The following is an 18,019-nucleotide window of genomic DNA, read 5'->3' as shown; positions in this document are numbered from 1 at the left end:
CTTAGCAAACTTCGCCAAAATTGAGCGTATCTCTATATCGCCTACGACATTTAGCTGTCCTGGCCGTTTCCAATATTTATTTATCTAAAAATACTTTACAGGCCTCAGAGGAGGCATAGTGTAAGGGGGGCATTACAAAAAGTGAAATTTCTGAATTTTTCACAAAATACGATTACAGGAACATACTTAATAAACCAAAGAAAAGAACAGTACAACAGAAAGTATTTGTGGTGGAACTGGTTACAAAAAAAGTTACAACACTAGCAAGATAAAACATAACAGCAAAACAATCACCGAGACATTATCTATAAAGTATTGTAAGTCAAGCAAGCTTCAGATTTTATACAAATAAAATTGACGTGTCAAGAGAAAAGGAAAAAAAAGCAAAAACGACACTACGTGCTTAGAATGATGACTTAAATTACAAGAAAGAAATATTACAACGATAATGGTATCGATAACATAATTGGTATGGCATGACATGACTGTATGATGAGCATAAGTGACTAGTCATAACAAGAAAATTGTGACATGTATGTCATGCATATCATGATTTACTTGTCATGGTCTTGATGCTCCAGCGTTGGTTTAGTTTACATGACATGTTGCAAAAATGATATCCTATGACATGACAGCACAGTGAACACAACTGACAGACCCTAACGTGGAAATCATCACATGCATGTCATGTAAGTCATGACTGCATGCCACGCTGATGATGCCCTCGCGGCCATTTCGCGAGCTTCGCATATACCAAAATTAGTATTACGTGATGTGAATGAATCACGAAGGAATGTGACTGGTACAAACAAGGTAATGATGAGATCCGTGTCATAAAACAACACGACTATTGCCTCGCTCATGATGCGCTCGCGGCCGTTTCGCTAGCTTTACATATACCAAATTTGGTATTTCGGGACGTGAATGGATGACGAAGGTAAATTACATGTCCAAACATGATAATCGTGACATGCGTGTCTAGTGAAACAGGACTACAAGCTACGCTCGTAGCGTGCTCGCGGCCTTTTAGATTGCTCCACACATACCAAATTTAGTATTGCGTGATGTGAATGGACGGTGGAGGTAAATGACACGTCCAATTATGATAATCATGATATGGGCGTCATGTAAAACATAACTACACGCCACGCTCATAGCGCACTTGCAGCCGTTTCGCTTGCTCCGTATATACTAAGTTTGGTGTTACGTGACGTGAATAGACGATTAAGGTAAATGACACGTCTGAACATGATAATCGTGACATTAAAAGCATGTATAGCATACTTTACGTCTGCCTCGTAACGTTGCGCTGATTTTAAAGTGACATATCATCTTTCCTCATTCGTGCTTTGCATATCAATGGTTTCCACTGCACGTGGGATCTGCCTTTTTTTTTACATTCGTTGGTCCAACGCTGTCGATGTCAGCTTTTTCTTAACGTTAACGTGTTGAAATTACCCACACGTGTTCTCGCCGCTCCTGGGTAGATAGGAAATGTCAATCCCCTGTGTCACATACCCGCATACCAGTGGCACATACCCGCCCGCGGAGGTTGTGCCACTCTGTGGAGGAAAGTGTTGACGACGTACGACAAGTATCCACAGTGCGAATGCAAAACTGAAGTATAGTACGTTAAAATGAATTTCACAATGTTTTTGTCGATAAAATTACGGGAGGCGTAATCTTTGTCCCTACATTGAACCATATGATCTAAAGCGTTGCCTCCGAGATGCGGCGCACAGCAATACATCTGTAGAGCAGACGACGGATGACAACTTGCCCTAAAGCGTGTTCTTCAGTCTAATGCGGCAGTCTTCGTGTCCCAAATGAAAAAAAAATTCTTATGAATCGTTTATGAACTCATTCAACATTCAATTCTTTTACCCAACGTGTTGCAAACACATGGCCGTCACAGCAGCTCCATCTGTGTGTCAGTAATAGAGAGGCACCACATATTAGAAGTCTCAGTGCTCTACGTATAAGAGTGAATTCAGATACTGTAGAATACCGTGTTCAAAATAGTTACTCCTATCTGCTAAAACAGCCTTTCTTCACCAAATGCGTCACATTTACTCGCGTTTGAAGCTCATTGCCGCTTTTCAGTTCCGATTTCAAGATTTCTCAACTTATCAGCGCATCCTCGAAAAGCTCTGATTTGTACCACGAATACTGTCGCTAAAAACAAAATAATGCAGCATGTTTTTCTATATTACTATATGATGGCCTTCGGTTGTCTATTTACAAGATTTTAAGAAAAATCGAAGATGGGTTTTTTTATTATTCAAATTTCAGTGGAGTACACTTTTGCCAATATGAGAATTTTGAGGCAATATATAAAAATTTATGTTTGCCCTACGGCAGCAATAATTTATGTACCTAATGAAAACACTATATCCCTAAAACGTGACAAGTTTGAAAACGCTGCTTGCATTACTTTCGGAGAAAAAAATTGGGGAATACGTAACTTATTTTAAACTGTCGCTAAATTAGACATTTTTAAAAGCTATTCTCTTAGGTTCTACAAACTTGAAACCGTATAAATTCATTCTTCATTAGACATGCATTTCAGGTAAAAAATATCTTTCTTGAAACAAAAATATTTGTTTTTTTATAGCATCTGCAATTTTCGAAAATGACAGGTGACGAAATTGGTGCCTTCGTGTTGGTGAAGTTTGATATTTTTTTTTCTCGTAAGTTATGCCGTTAGTAATAAAACGAAGTTGACTTTCGGGCTACCTGGTGAGAGGTGCACGAAATATAAAATACTCAATGAAATCTAAAATATCAACTTTTGGAGCCGTGTCGATCTCTCGTGGAATCACCCATATATATTTATGTGTGTGTGCATGTGTGTGTGCGTGTGCGTGTGCGTGTGCGTGTGCGTGCGCGTGCGCGTGCGTGTGCGTGTGCGTGCGCATGCGCGTGCGTGTGTGTGTGTGTGTGTGTGTGTGTGTGTACGTTATTCAAATAGTCCGTTTGATATCGCTGTGTTTGTGCTCTCCTTTCTGTCGCTTGCGCTACGTTTAATAATGGAATATTTCATTCTTTGTTTAGACTGACCATAAAATTCAAATCAAGATTTTGTAGCATTTGTATCGTAAATTCGTTAGACGGCACGTCCCATCAATAGGGATGGACTGAAAAAGAAAAGCCTGTTAGCATGTTTTGCACTTCGAATGGCAGTCACCTCCTAAAATTGTCGTGGGCTACAAAGTCCTGATGATAATTATTATCGCACGTGCTGCGAAAGCTTAATCCTGAATTCCGCGTAGCTCGGCTAGATGATGTTATATAAGCTTACTATTATACTGAGAATTTGTGTTGAAGAATGGAGCTGGTTGAGCGGGCGCATAATTGATAAGCACTCACACATTCTAATTGAAGTTTACTTCTAAACATACCAGACATACGGCAGTGAGACTCAGAATTTAAAGAAATGTTTACTGCAGTAAGAAAAAAAAAAGATTACGTTGATGAAACCCGATTGACGATATCGTTTTGCTCAGCTACAAAGCGTGCCTCCATTTGATTTTACGATGAGTATACGTCAGTACGGATGAAGTAAGACGACGAAGACGACGACAACAACAACACAAACAACGACGACGATGACAACAACAACAACAACAAAACGGACCGCTGACGGGGACTAGACGAGAACGAAGCACTGGTGGCTGGTTTTCACTTCCAGCTGGCGCTTTTTGAAGTTTGTACGCCTATAAATTTATAGAAACCCAGCTGTAACGGCACCTATTCTGACATTATTGTTAAAAAATAAAGTGCAAATGCAGAAATGTGACACACCTGTGCAAAAAAAAGTTGACTTCCAGGACACATTCGCGAAATGGCAGAAGCATTACGAGTGCTCTATGCATGCGCAAAGAGACGATCTCCAAGGTAACAAGATAGCGTAGCACGCAGTGTATGTAGTACAGGGTTGGTCAATAGTTTGCAAGTCACTATCGCATGCATTCCTATGGCAGCGTGGCCTGGAAATTTTGGCACTCCAACCCCGTACATTTAGTACATTTAGTACAAGTTTTCGAAAACAGAACTACTTTCAAATCGAGGAAAATTTCGACACCGTCGCCTACAACGCGTCAGTATAAAAAAATTTTAGGCGTAAAAAGATCTTTCAGAAAAGGTCCGCACAACTAAGGAATTCGCGCACCTCAGCTCTGCGATGTCCACGAACACATTGATTGATGATTGATTCATATGTGGGGTTTAACGTCCCAAAACCCATATGATTATGAGAAACGCCGTATTGGACGGCTCCGTAAATTTCGAGCACCTGAGGTTCTTTAACGTGAGCCCAAATCTGAGAACATCAGCCTGCAGCATTTTCACCTCCATCGAAATTGCAGCCGCCGCAGCCGGGATTCGATACCGCGACCTGCGGGTCAGCAGCTGAGTACCCTAGCCACTAGACCACCACGGCGGAACTGTCCACGAACCGACTCGTCTAGAAAGCCATTCAGGGAGGCAAATGAAAAATGAAGTTTGGTTGGAAATAAATTTTTTGGTCAGGAAGCAGAAGTGATTTGTATGCTGAAGCTTGATGAAAAAATGTAGGCTAGGTCTTGGACGACTACGTAGCAGGTTACAGCAGAATGTTGGGATCGGAGTGACCTTTTTAAGTCTATTGTTAATTCTAAGTTGTGGTACTATATATATATACATAGAGTGAAGCTAATCTTCACCGGCTCATTTCGAATCTTGCCATTTCGCCGTAATGCTTAGGAACTCATGCGTTCTGTATCTGGATAAAAGCTTATTTCAATAAAATGAAACGGTCTGTGCTTTTTGAGTCACCTTCATGGCATCGTGCACGTTGTACAATGCGGTGAAGACACAGCGTAGAGGAAGCGCGAGCAATTCTGTTGTCATTGCACGTTTACCACCTTCAAAGCTACGTCGTTCATGACCTGCTTAAACTCCATTATGTTCTAAATAGCGGATCCGTTACAACAAGACTTTGGAAGCACCTGCGTATTTTCAGAACAAAGTCTTGTTCGAAAATATCGAAAATATCGAAAATGTTTGTTTGGAAGCGCTTGCGTATTTTCAGAACAAACAAACATTTTCGATATTCTAAGGAACTTTTTAAAAACCTTCTGCAGTAAATTCTGGCATGAAATTTTCGGTCAATACATTTGCCTCATGCTGCTTTCAAGTGTATGAACGGGATGTATTCCCGCACGGAACTTCTCAGTATGCCAATCGCAGAAGAGTGCGTATGTGAAATGAAATCTTTTCACATCCACGTCTGTTTTCTGAGCACATACAGCTTTTTGTTTTCATAATATTGTAACACATTTAGAGCATATTTATTGTTAGACTGGCCGAAACAGGCGTGGAAGTAAAAGGTTGAGCTTACGGGGATTTACGAGAAATTACTCAAATACTTTAGAAGCACAGACTGCTGGGCGAGTTGATAATTCATTTTAACTAAGTTACAATCAATAATAGAATCTATCTGCTCACAATTTTCTTTCACCGCACGTGTTCTCGTAACGGCATATACATGTATGTTTTTTTTTCAATAAAGTGTCAGTTGTTACAGTGTGCTGTGTCTAGGTGATTTGCTTTTGTACTCCAATTTTTTCGCTCAACTCAGTTACGATACCCAAATCCTAAACTTTTTGAGCTAACAAAAAACGAAATTTTATCAAAGGGGCGCTAACAGTGCAAAACGATTATCACTGTCAGTGCCCCTAAGTAATCCAGGAAGGTTGGCGTAGTGACACGAAGACAAGTAATTTTACACTTGTCTCAGCTGCCAAGTGGTTTAGCCTGGGCTTAAAAATTTATACTCGTCAAGGTACTTGCAAATAAAGGAGTCTTGTAAATTTTATTTGCCATCGCAATAATAATCCAGAAAAAAAAAAACTCCGGTGCGCGGAATCGAACGGCCAATTACCCCTCCTTTCGAAGGCGTTAACCACTGAGCCACGAGGGAGCACCTCCATCATCCTTGAAACGGCAAACTAGTTATATCTACTACCTACGGAGGGCGCTGCCGATCACGGAGGAGATAGCGTGTTTTCAGCATTACCAGCGAGATGTCGTAATAAGTGGCTGACTCGTGCATATCTCCCACGTGCACATTTCCCCGTGGAGGGGGCGGAGAGTATATGATTGTGCGCGCGCGCTTATCCTTCGGTGGGAAAGAATTGTGTGCCTTCGGTCACTTTACTCGCTGCACAGGCCATGTTTCCAAAAAGAGCGCGCTTTTCATACACAGCGAAGTAACAACTGGGACACTTGTTAGTTTGCAGTCATCTGTACTTGTGACTATACACTTCGTGCGTCGTTTTATTGAGATAACAATTATATGGACAATCTCGGCTGGATTTTGCCTCCGGCGTTGCCGTTACTCACCGCATATATATATATCTGTGTGTGTGGCCCGCGGAAAAGAGGGGAGTGGACAATCTCTCGCGCGCCCTTATCTCCCGGTGGGGAGAATCTTACGTTTTGCCTGGCGTTGGGCTTGCACTAGAACGATTGTGTTGTAGTTACGGGGGGCACACAAGGGTCATTGCAATCGTTGCACAGCCTTCGTTTGCGAAAAGGGGCACGCTTTTAGACACGCGAAGTAACAACTGAGATGCTTATTCGCGTTCATCTGTACTTGTGAGTACGTTTCGTGCGTCATCTGTGTGTGAGAAACACGGGGCACGTTTCGATCTGCTTGCCATTCTGCGCGTGATCTTCCGATTTGTTGCTATCGCGTTCATTGCTTGGCCTTTGTGGCAAAGCTGTGACTTTTTGCTTTCTTGCGTTTTCATATATATATATATATATATATAGTGGCAAAAAAACACCGAGAGTATCCATATAATTGCTATCGCAATAAATATTGCCACATTCCATTTCCCAAGTTTTTGTTATCGTCCCAAAACACCACACGATTCTCAGCGCAAACCGCGCCTGCAGTTTTCGAGAAGGTTCCGGACTGTAGTAGATCTTTTCGATAAGATCACGCCCACTGTGCGAACGGTACAGATTGTTCTGGAACCTACGCCACCGCCAGCGATAACGCTAGAACATTCGACGGCAAGAGTATAAATGCCGACGCGCTTCGCCGCTTGTGAGTCGTTGATCGAAGGCCGACGCTCCGTTCGCCGCTATCAGTCCGAGACTGCTATCTGTGCGAGACTGCTGCTGTAATTGGACTTTCCGTTTACCGGGCACAGGTTCGCCAAAATAAACAATTAAATCCCAACACGAAGTCTCCTGTCTTCGTCCACGTCACGACCCCGTGACATCTGGTACTGCAGGCGCGGTTTGCGCTGAGAATCGTGTGGTGTTTTGGGACGATAACAAAAACTTGGGAAATGGAACGTGGCAATATGTTTTAAGACTACGATTTTGAAAGCGGTGTTTTTTAAAAAGCGTGGTGCCAGAATAATCAATAAAAATTCAAATCGAAAAGTAACATGGCTGATCAGGGCATTTGCCCATTTTTGTGAGGTGAAACTTGCTGAAAAACAAAAATAAAAAAAACTGGCCGCGTTATCATACACTTTCTGATACAGATAGTCTACTTGTAACGATGTACTGTCCGCCGCAAATGTTTGCAGGATCAGCGGTGCATGGAGGGGCGGTGAAAAACTAAAACCGCTTGATCTGGAAACTGCATCGCTGCGCCGTCTACCATGCCACGGCTTGGTGTTGAGGCTATCGTACGCGGCCTCAACGATTAGTAACAGCACGCTTAGACAATGCGCCGCTGCTGGATCTAATCTCGGACGTCATGGCCTATAATCACAACACCATGCCGCGTCACAGTAGGTGGCAAAGCAATGCAGTTTTCCGCTGTTTTCGGCTGAGCGCTGCAGATCCCACAAACTTTTGCGGCCTGCAGTTTTGCGGCCTGCATATGCAGTTTTGAGCTTTCCAGTCAGTTTCTAATCTGATAACATCGGAATACTTCTGCATGCTAATGACGTCAGAAGTGTGTCCTGGGTATTCCATATAATCATGGCGGTCCTCATACCTACGTGAAAGTGGCCTCTAACACGTGGAGTACGCTTTGAATATTCAACGCGAAAGCTTTAACCCACACATTAAATCAGCTTAGTGGAACTTGTCTGATTTATATATCTTTTTTTTTTGCAAATAAGCTGTCCCGATCACGAGATTTTGACGTTGTATAGACGATTTCAAGCTCACAAGCAAGACCCCAAAAAACTTCCGGTCACCTCATTTACCAGCTCCTAATGTCGAAACTGACCGCACGTTTTCAAGTTTTTCTCAAGAGTAAGATAAATATCTCTGTAGTTTTTCAGGCTTCGCTGCTGTGGTCTATACTGGCTATGATACTCGGCCACTGACCCGCAGGTCGCCAGATCGAATTCTGGCTCAGGAGGCTGCATTTCCGATGGAGATGGAAATGCTGTATAGGCCCGTGTGCTCATATTTGGTTGCACGTTAAAGAGCCCCAGGGGGGCGAAATTTCCGGAGCCCTCCACTATGGCGTCTCTCATGATCATAAGGTGATTTTGGGGCGTTAACCTCCACATATCAATCAATCAATGAATCTGTAGTTTTTCAGATAAAAGGAACGTGCACAACCTTCACGCAAATCCCACGTAATTTTTATGAAGCTCGAAACAACAATTGTTTGAAAATATTTTGTCAAATAACCCAAGAAAACTGTAGAAAATCAGCGAGCTATTTTTTAAATCTTTTCTTGCCCACCGATGCCATTAAGGCATATTGGCGGATGAAGCCGGATGTCATCACGGGCCTGTGTTTGTAAACAGTGAAAGGGCATATACAGCATGATATACCCAGTGTTTGATGCATTTAATTTAGGCTTAGAGTGATAGATGGCCAAAAATGGCTTTATAAACGATGCATTATTTCATGCGGAATACATTGAGCGGATTCATCTGTATTTCCTAACCACGAGATCATAGTTGAATGAGACATATAGCGATAATGTGTTGAAGCGATCACATTTTCGGCTACGTTTGTTGCAAATCGACCAGGTTATCCTAGCGTGTCCCCCGACAGGTGACTCGTGGCGCCCCGCGGTAGCGAAGGGAAAGCAGGAGGAAGAGGCGATCCCCTAGAAATGTGCAGCTGATTCGGGTCAGCCCTAAAGACAGGCTCGACGGGAGACTATTGCCGGTCGTAACAACTCCATTTGCGCAAAACAGGCGGCGGCGCTCGCGTCGGGAAGCTCACGGAAGCCCGGTCCATTTCACCACCGCCGAACCTGGTGCGCAGCGCCCCGCGCCACTATAGGTGTGCGGTGGCGCCCCGACAGAGGGCGGTGCTGTCGGGGCGCGCGCGCGTTCTCTTGCCGCCGCTTGTTGGTACAAGGCCGGAAATGATGAGAAGCCGCCGGCGCGGGATTATGATAGACCCCATTCAGGGCACCGACGGAAGATTATAGGCCCCAAAAAGCGCCGCTGCCTTCAATTAAGGTACCGCTGTCCGGGGCGCCCTGGAGGTTCCGGCCCGGCGAGGAGAAAGGCGCGCACGGGTGCGGGCGAAATCGGCGGTGGACACAGTGATTACGCCTAATGCAAACTGTCGCTCGATTTCCGTCACCAGCGCCGGCGGATGGCAATGGGAGCCGCGTAATGTTTACCAGCCCACCGCGCGTGCTGCCGAGGAGCACTGCTGCGTGTCAGCGCCGCGGCTGGCTGGGCGCACGCGCGGCTTCCGTCGCCGGTTCCGCAAATGCCGCTGGGAGAAGCAGGGCCCCTCTGTGAAGGCGCCGAGGTGAGGAGGGTGGGCACGGCTGTAGGGGGTTCTATCACGCGCCACATTGTGAGGCCAATATTATTTATTATGCTAATTGTGAATGCTCAAGCGTGAGGCTTTCATACGAAAACACGGCCGGGCCAGGAAGTCCTATGCGAGCGCCTCCCCTATTTTTGGGCGTGCATTCTTCCGTGTAAACTTACACGGAGAGCACACTTCCATCGACACCAAACCGCGTACGCGTGCACGTGAATGCCATTGAGTGAAGTGCGTCGAGTGCTTACTGGGTATGAAAATCTGCAACAAAGCTTAGGATTACGTGTTGCTGTCTCATTAGATGAAGTAATGAATAGACAACACATCGTATCGCACCCAGGTATTAAACGAAATATCTTATGACAGTTTTGTTTCAACATGCCTTCACACTTGAATTTAAGCTTATCGGAAACGTTGACTTGATTGATATGTGTGGTTTAACGTCCCAAAACCACCATACGATTTTGAGAGACGCCTTAGTGGAGGGCTCCGGAAATTTCGACTTCCTGGGATTCTTTAACGTGCATCCAAATCTGAACACATGGGCCTACAACATTTCTGCCTCCATCGGAAATGCAGCCGCTGCAGCCGGGATTTGATCCCGCGACCTTCGGGTCAGCAGCCGAGTACCACTAGACCACCGCGGTGGGGCTATCCGAAAGGGGGAACTTGACTAATTTAAACGATATCTAATAAAAACCCAATATTATAAACTCTCAAGATGGTGCTACTGTTAATACTGGACAAATCGGCGCAGTAGGTTTACCTGGAGCCGAATAACCAGGTAAGCAAAAAAAAAAAAAAGAGGTATACGAACACCTATAGCACACAATTTTTTTTGGAGAGTGGGGGGGGGGGGGGGTCAGCCATATTTTACGTATGTTCGGGCGTGCGTTTGTATATGTGGGTGCACACATACACATCCAAAGCTGAAAATTTTCGAAAGGGAGGATGTGAATCGGCAGACATTCCCATCTTCTATTCCTGTTCTGTTCTGTTCTGTTCTGTTTTAACTGTTTTGCTGTGGAGAGCTTGAGGTGCCTATTGCCTCGGCTACTCCATATCACAAAGTTCTGCTGCGAAAAATAAAATAATAATACACAACGGTACCCAAAAATTAACAATACGGAAACGAAAAAAAAAACATAATAGCACACTGAAACCAGTTCAAATATCATGCCAATACACAGTTTTCTTCGCGCAGTTAACACAGTCATAAACTACTTACACGCACACCTTACTATTCTAATGTCAGTGTATACATGACCACATTTTATATAATACCCATCTCTGGCTGTCTGTCATAGGTGCTTGTCCAGTCCGGTCTCCACTAAAAAGTCTGTCAGGAAGATTATTGCCTTTTTCTGGAAATGCGTCTCAGGCCATGGTCCAAGTAGTTTCTTTATTGTGAGGGGCCGTCTGTCCAAACCTGACTGCGCCAGAGATACAAACAGAGAAAGTAGTGCAGTGTACCACTACATGTATGATCTCAAGTGAGCTAAGATGCTCCACAAGGAAAATTGCGGGAATTCGTGACCAATTTGGGACAGGTAATGTAGATTATATTATTATTATTATTATTATTATTATTATTATTATTATTATTATTATTATTATTATTATTATTTACACGCATACGCATAGACATACAGACAGCTGGGCATAGAGGATCTACAGTAAGGGTGCAAGATGTAAGCTACCATCTCTACACTGTAAAAAATATCCGTGTTTTAACGTCGGAGCAGACCGTAGAAACTACAGAGTAACATCTGTTTCCTGAAAAATAGCGAGACTGGACGTTTAAAGCACAAACTGTGCTGCGGTTTATGGGAAACAGCAGGAGTTGCCGTAAAGCAGCAGTCGATGTTTCCGTTCTTTCGCTCCTTCCGTAAAACACCAGAAAAACGTATGTCTTCTGTACTTCAAGAACACGCTTCCGTGATTTGTGTGCACGGCGACATACTGGCTGAACTTTGACCATTCCCCCCGTTCGACAATGATACAGTGAACTAGAACAGAAAGTTAAGCGACAGCCATGGGCAATGCCTTGAGAGAGCTGTCGGCGACATACTGGCTGAACTTTGACCATTCCCCCCGTTCGACAATGATACAGTGAACTAGAACAGAAAATTAAGCGATAGCCATGGACAATGCCTTGAGAGAGCTATCGTGGCGGGTGGCTAACGTATACATACAGCGGCAACGCTGCAGTCGCCGACTAAGATGAGGCGTCCCACAGTGTGTAAGGAATGCGCAGATTCGCATTGTACGCTCATGGAAAGTCAGAAAACGAAGACGGAAAGTGTGATAACTGGGCAGGCTTTGATGAGGAAATTAAGCTTAGAGCAACATTGGGTTCGAAGATAGACTAAGAAATACGAGAGAATGAGGAAGAGAAACTGTTCATTAACTCACAATGGAGAAAAAGAGCTGCATGCAGGATCACTGGAAAGTGCCAGTATGGATACATATATATATTCGGAGAGGCGGAGAAGGATAGCAGCGGTAAAAAAGAAAAAGAGAACGTTTCAGAGTTTTTACCGATTAAGGAAGAGGATAATTACAGCATTATGATACTTCACCGCAAGGGAAGCTAAATTTACTATTAGTAGCGAAGTCGGGTTGCCATAAAAAGTTATAAAGCGAGACGATATGGTGGGCCAGCCTTCGTTAGTGTGGTCACACTGACGAAGGCTGGCCCATCAGCCGAAACATTTGTAATTAGTAAAGGTGTTTCGGCGTACGTCGTGCTTTTTCGCTTCCGATATATATATATATATATATATATATATATATATATATATATATATATATATATATATATATATATATATATATATATATATATATATATATATATATATATATATATATATATATATATATATATATATATATATATATATATATATATATATATATATATATATATATATCGTCGAAAGGCGCTGCACTTCGTTTTCAATCTTGCAAGATTGAAAGCGAACAGGTACTTGTACTGCGTCTATGAGACTTTATTGACAAAAGATAGTGAAAAAAAAACATACCCGTCCAAGAATCCCTGCATATATGTGAATCTTGATGGTGTGCATAATAGTTTACGTTTTTTTTTTTTTTCGTCACATCGTGAGAATGCACGACACACAGAAGAAGAGACAGTGTACATGTTCTCCTATTTTCGTTCCTTTTTTTTTTCGTGCTTGCAAGCCTTGACTTGTTTAGTGAGAGCAATCCTATAATCGTAGCTGCGTTGTATAGTTGGCACACCAATTAACACGCAGTCAATGAAACACAGTAATGAAGTGTATTTTAAAAGGGTGCGGTTTGCTGTTTCTTTGTATGAACTCGTTGTTTTCACGCTGTTTCGCACCGTCAAGCCTACCATGCAAGCTCAAGCCCAATAATAAAATTTGGAAGGCTCGGGGAAACGTTTGTTCTTTTTATGAATTCATGAGTCTACTCGGTGAACACCGACGGCGACTTCACTTCGTCACCGAAGAATTCATCGGTTGTTGAATGGTTCTCACTACCTGCGACGAGAACATCGATTCTTCAGAACTATTTCCCTTTACACCACTTTTCCTGAATAACCGATAAATTTTTTGCACCACCATAGCTCTTCCCAACCACAACAGGCCAAAAGAAAAAAAAATGCGTTGATGGTCACACAAAATAACACGACTGCTGCGGTGTGTCCGGCCATCACTGCCCAATAGAATGGGTGCAAGATAGCATCGGTGCATCGTGGTGTCGGCTAGAATACAAAAACAAATTGTAGGCAGGCGCTAAAGTAGTCAGTTTGCCCCAAAGGGAGCGTCGCGAGTTCGATTAAAAGCCGCACCACCCGCCGGTGCCGTTTCAGCTGAGCGCCTCCCTTCGTAGCCTAAGAGGGCGCTACGAGCGTCGTGTACATCAGTCACGGCTGCATCTGCTCCCACAAAAACGCCGGATTGCCCCGGAACTTCTCTTCCTGCCTCCAAGATTCCTGTGCGCAAGGTCAGTAAAGCTGCTAAGACTCTTTTGCAACCAAAATCTTCGGGACTTAAAGCACAGAAGCGAAAAAAACCCCACAACGAGGATGCGCCCGGGGTACGTTCAAGGCTAGGCCTAACAAAGCACCCGCGCCGACCCAACACTGGCGCGGGCGCAACGCCGGCTACTAGTGACCCCAATGCCGAAGTGCCCATGATGCTGTCCGCGTTCGACATGGACACCACACCACCTTTGAGTGCAACAGACAAAGCACACGTGTTTTCCATGCCTGCACCGCTTGCAAGTCATACGTTCATTACTACAAAAATAGGTGTAGGAGACGACAGGGGCAGGAACTATCACTTGGCTGTGTGTAAACTTATTTTGCCATATTTGGCGGAATCTGAGTGACAGCCGTGAGGTACGATTGGTGCTCGCATTTTGCATGCAGGTTGTGTTGCATCTTGTTATTGATTTACGTGCTCAGGACCAAGTAGTGCTAGCAGTTCATTTGTTTGGTTCCTCACTTGTCAAGTTTTTTGGCGCACTCTTCACTTGTTCAGCTCAGTGGTCTCTGGCACCCTACGTGGTCAAGGCAGGCGGCTATTGTCAGAGCTCTCTCACCTTCCTGCGAAGTCCATCACCTGGCACACATCACAATCAGGTAGGCATTTATTTCACCGTTATCGATCATTACCTATCTTATAAACAGTTATAAGGTGCACTCGCATGCCACAGCTCATACGAGCTAGGCATGTAACATGTCTGTCGCTATTATAAGGTGAATAATGAAACACGTGTTTGCCATGCTTGCATCGCTCATACATACCTTATTACTAAATTAGGCACAGAAAACAGTAGGGGTAGCAACGGTAACATTACTGTGCGTAGGCATATTTCAGTGCATTTTGTGGATTTTTAGTGTCGGCTATGAGGTACGACCATAGTGCTCGCACGCTGTGTTGCACCTTTATTGAGTTGCGCATGCAGGAAGCAGTACAGTGAACAGTTTAATTCTTCGGAATTATATGAAGCATTGCTTGCACTCAGCAATAACGGCATTTTTCCTTTGTTAGTGTCACTTAATTGTATTATTGTGGTGAAGCCTGCTGTTGAGTTGCATCTTTGTAGTTTGAGGATGTCACAGGTCTGTTTGTGCACGCACTCATTAGTGATCTCCTCGGTGCCCATGCACATGGCTGTTATAAGGTGCACTTGTAAGCCGGATCAGCAGGAGTCTGCTGTCACGTACACACCAGGCGTGTACGTGTCTTTGTCGTCTTATCGAGCGCAGACAAAGCACTCGTGTTTTCCATGCCTGCATCGCTTGCAAGTCATACGTCCATTACTACAAAAATAGGTGTAGGAGACGACAGGGGCAGCAACTGTCACTTGGCTGTGTGTAAACTTATTTTGCCGTACTTGGCGGAATTTGAGTGACAGCCGTGAGGTACGATTGGCGCTCGCATTTCGCATGCATGTTCTGTTGTGTCTATTGATTTGCGTGCTCAGCAGTTCATTTCTTTGGAATTGCACGACACATTGCTTACACCCGACAACATTGCGAATTTGCACGTCACTTAGCCATACTACTGCTTAACTGCAGCTAATCCAGCATGGGAGTCCTTGTGTGTACCCAAGAAGTTGGTGTATGGCAACAGAATCAAGCGATCGCATATGCGAAGTTTTGGGTGCCCTATCTTGAAGCCACCCATTTCCATCTCTTGCGCGTACTACTGGCAGGCTACGGTGCAATTCATACTTGGTATCAACTGTTTGATTAGTCAATATATCACAAAAAGCTTTAAGTAATTGTTTAAAGTAATTATGTTTCAAGCTAAAATTTTAAAGTAATTGTATTCAATATTGGACCTGGCTGCACTTGAGAGGCTGAAGCTGCTTTCACATATGTGCAAGATATGAACATCTGTTGTCAACATTAGCGATATAATGGATAGCATTACTTAAGTTGTGAACATGTGTAATGTTGGAGCATATGCTAAGCTCACTTTTGACTGCACATTCAGGAATAGCCTTTTAAGAGACCCAAGTTGCGCAAGTATGGGTGCAGTTTTCTGTAGAATTTGTGCAGTTAATGTTACAGTCTCCGTCATTATTTCTTTTCCTTGCGCCGCCTGCTTCAACTTAGTTTAAACATTTGTAGCAGGTCAAGAATATTTATATTCACTGTGCTCTTATATAGAGGACTGCTTAAAAAGCATTGGCTAATGTTCATATGAAATTGAACATAACCTGACATGCTAACCAGATATTGGAATGATTCTACTATTGTAGACTGTAAGGTATTATTACCATTGTAGCAGTGTTTTTATTATAAAATTGGGCGGTCTGAAAAAGTGCACAAGCCAGTGAATGTAATTTAGCAAAATAAGTGCTCTACCTTCATTGCAGCCATAACATCAATGAAGAATGCCCACTTGCCGGCATTGCGCACAGACATTTTCAACATTGACCGACTACTTCGAGCACTACCACTATCACAGCAGTGTGTTGGGCGGTGCCCTTTGCCCTTGTGAGCCTTGTGGAGCTTTGTTTAAAAACTATCAGAGCCTAAGAAGTCACGTCTTCAGACATCACAAGAAGCGATGCAGCAAACAGACTGATGATGCGTTTGTCTGCTCTGTGTTGTCATGCGGGGCGAGTGTGCCTACTCGCACGGAGCTTCTTGGTCACATAGCTGCCCATCTGGAGAGTGGAATTGATGCTGTTATGTGTCCTTTTGTGGGTTGTGGTAGTGTGCTGAGGTCAGCAGGTTCCTTCAGAACACATGTTTCAAGGTATCACCGGGGCAAAACTGCAACACAGTGCACGGAAGTACCTGAAATTGAATCCAGTTCAGATCAAGAGCACAGTAGCACACCCCCTGCTGATGTTGGAGATAACTGTGAAAGGGAGTCTGGTTGTGACAGCGATTTGCCGCTGAACCCCTTTTTTTTTTTATAGTGATGTCATAATCGTGGAGTGCACGCCATTTTCCTGCTCATATGCTTTGGTGTTTACAAAAACAAAAGGAGCCTTTTTTATTTTGCAAACAAAATCTGTTGCAATCAATGCTCTATCTCGTCCACTTCTTTTTTTCTTGTCTATGTGGTTTACGTCCCTACCTTTCTTCAGCCTGAACCTACTAGCCAACAACATGTTCTAGTAAGCTGGTGCAGTAGTTTCAGGGTGGTATTCCCCACCAGTCTGTTTTTTGTCTTCTTTTTTTGGCGTGTCACAGCTGTTGCACTCAATTGTAGGGTGGTAATATAGTTCTACATTTCAATCAGTTTTCACTTTAATATCTCTACAGATGAATTCATCTATTATCAAGTAACTGTTATTTACTTTGATTTTTGGAATAATTGCAGGAAATCTTCCAGGAGAGGATGGCGGCCTGTGCGCCTGCATTATTTCAGATGATGGAGGAGGCGCCGACGAAACATACTATGGAACTGGTGGTGCGCGTGAGAGACGAAGGACAAAGAGAAAAAGCAGTCCAGGTAGCTGTGCTACCATTCCTCTGCGCGCATTTTAAGGAAGACAAGAACTACCTTTACCAAGTATTTGAAGTAAGTTTCACTTTGTTGCATTATGTTAGTACAAAACTGGACAGTAACATCTTTTCAGAAAGTGATGTATTGGTTTGTTGAGAACAGCTTTAGGTTCTAGATTTTATAGAATACAGTCGATCCCGGGTATATCAAACTATGATATATCGAATTATTGGCTATATCAAAAAGTTGAGAGATCCCCTTGAATTTCCCATGCAAAAATACGGGACTGCTGTACACATCTATCGAACTCACGCACAGCAGAACATCCGCTAAATTGAACTCTGAGCCACGCTAAAGCCCACAAATTGCATTTTTCCTAACAAATAATGATCATTTATAGCCACAATTCGACAAGTTCCGATCCCTTTTCGCGTGCAAGTGACTAAAAGGGGGTGCTGAAAAGTGAAACATTGAAACTCCATCTTGCTGATCTAGCTCGTTGCACAGCACTTGTGAGTGCACCGGTATGCTTGATGTGCGATCTGCAGGTTTTAACGTGGGGGCATGGTGATCACCGAGGGCACCAAAACGAAGTGGAATGACTTAAGGAAGTTTAGTGATCTCATTGCGATGTTCGCATTCAATCGTGTATGATGGCATGTGGGACTGAAAAGCGTGGCCTTCGAGATGTGCAACTTCATGAGGTATTTTGGTGCTTCCGGTTTTAGAACGCTCATTTCGGAGGCTACGCTTTTTTCTAGCTTTCCGCACCAAAGCAACAGCTGTCG

Source organism: Rhipicephalus microplus, chromosome X, assembly GCF_043290135.1.
Source record: "Rhipicephalus microplus isolate Deutch F79 chromosome X, USDA_Rmic, whole genome shotgun sequence".
NCBI lineage: Eukaryota > Metazoa > Arthropoda > Arachnida > Ixodida > Ixodidae > Rhipicephalus > Rhipicephalus microplus.
Note: the sequence above shows the minus strand (reverse complement) of the source record.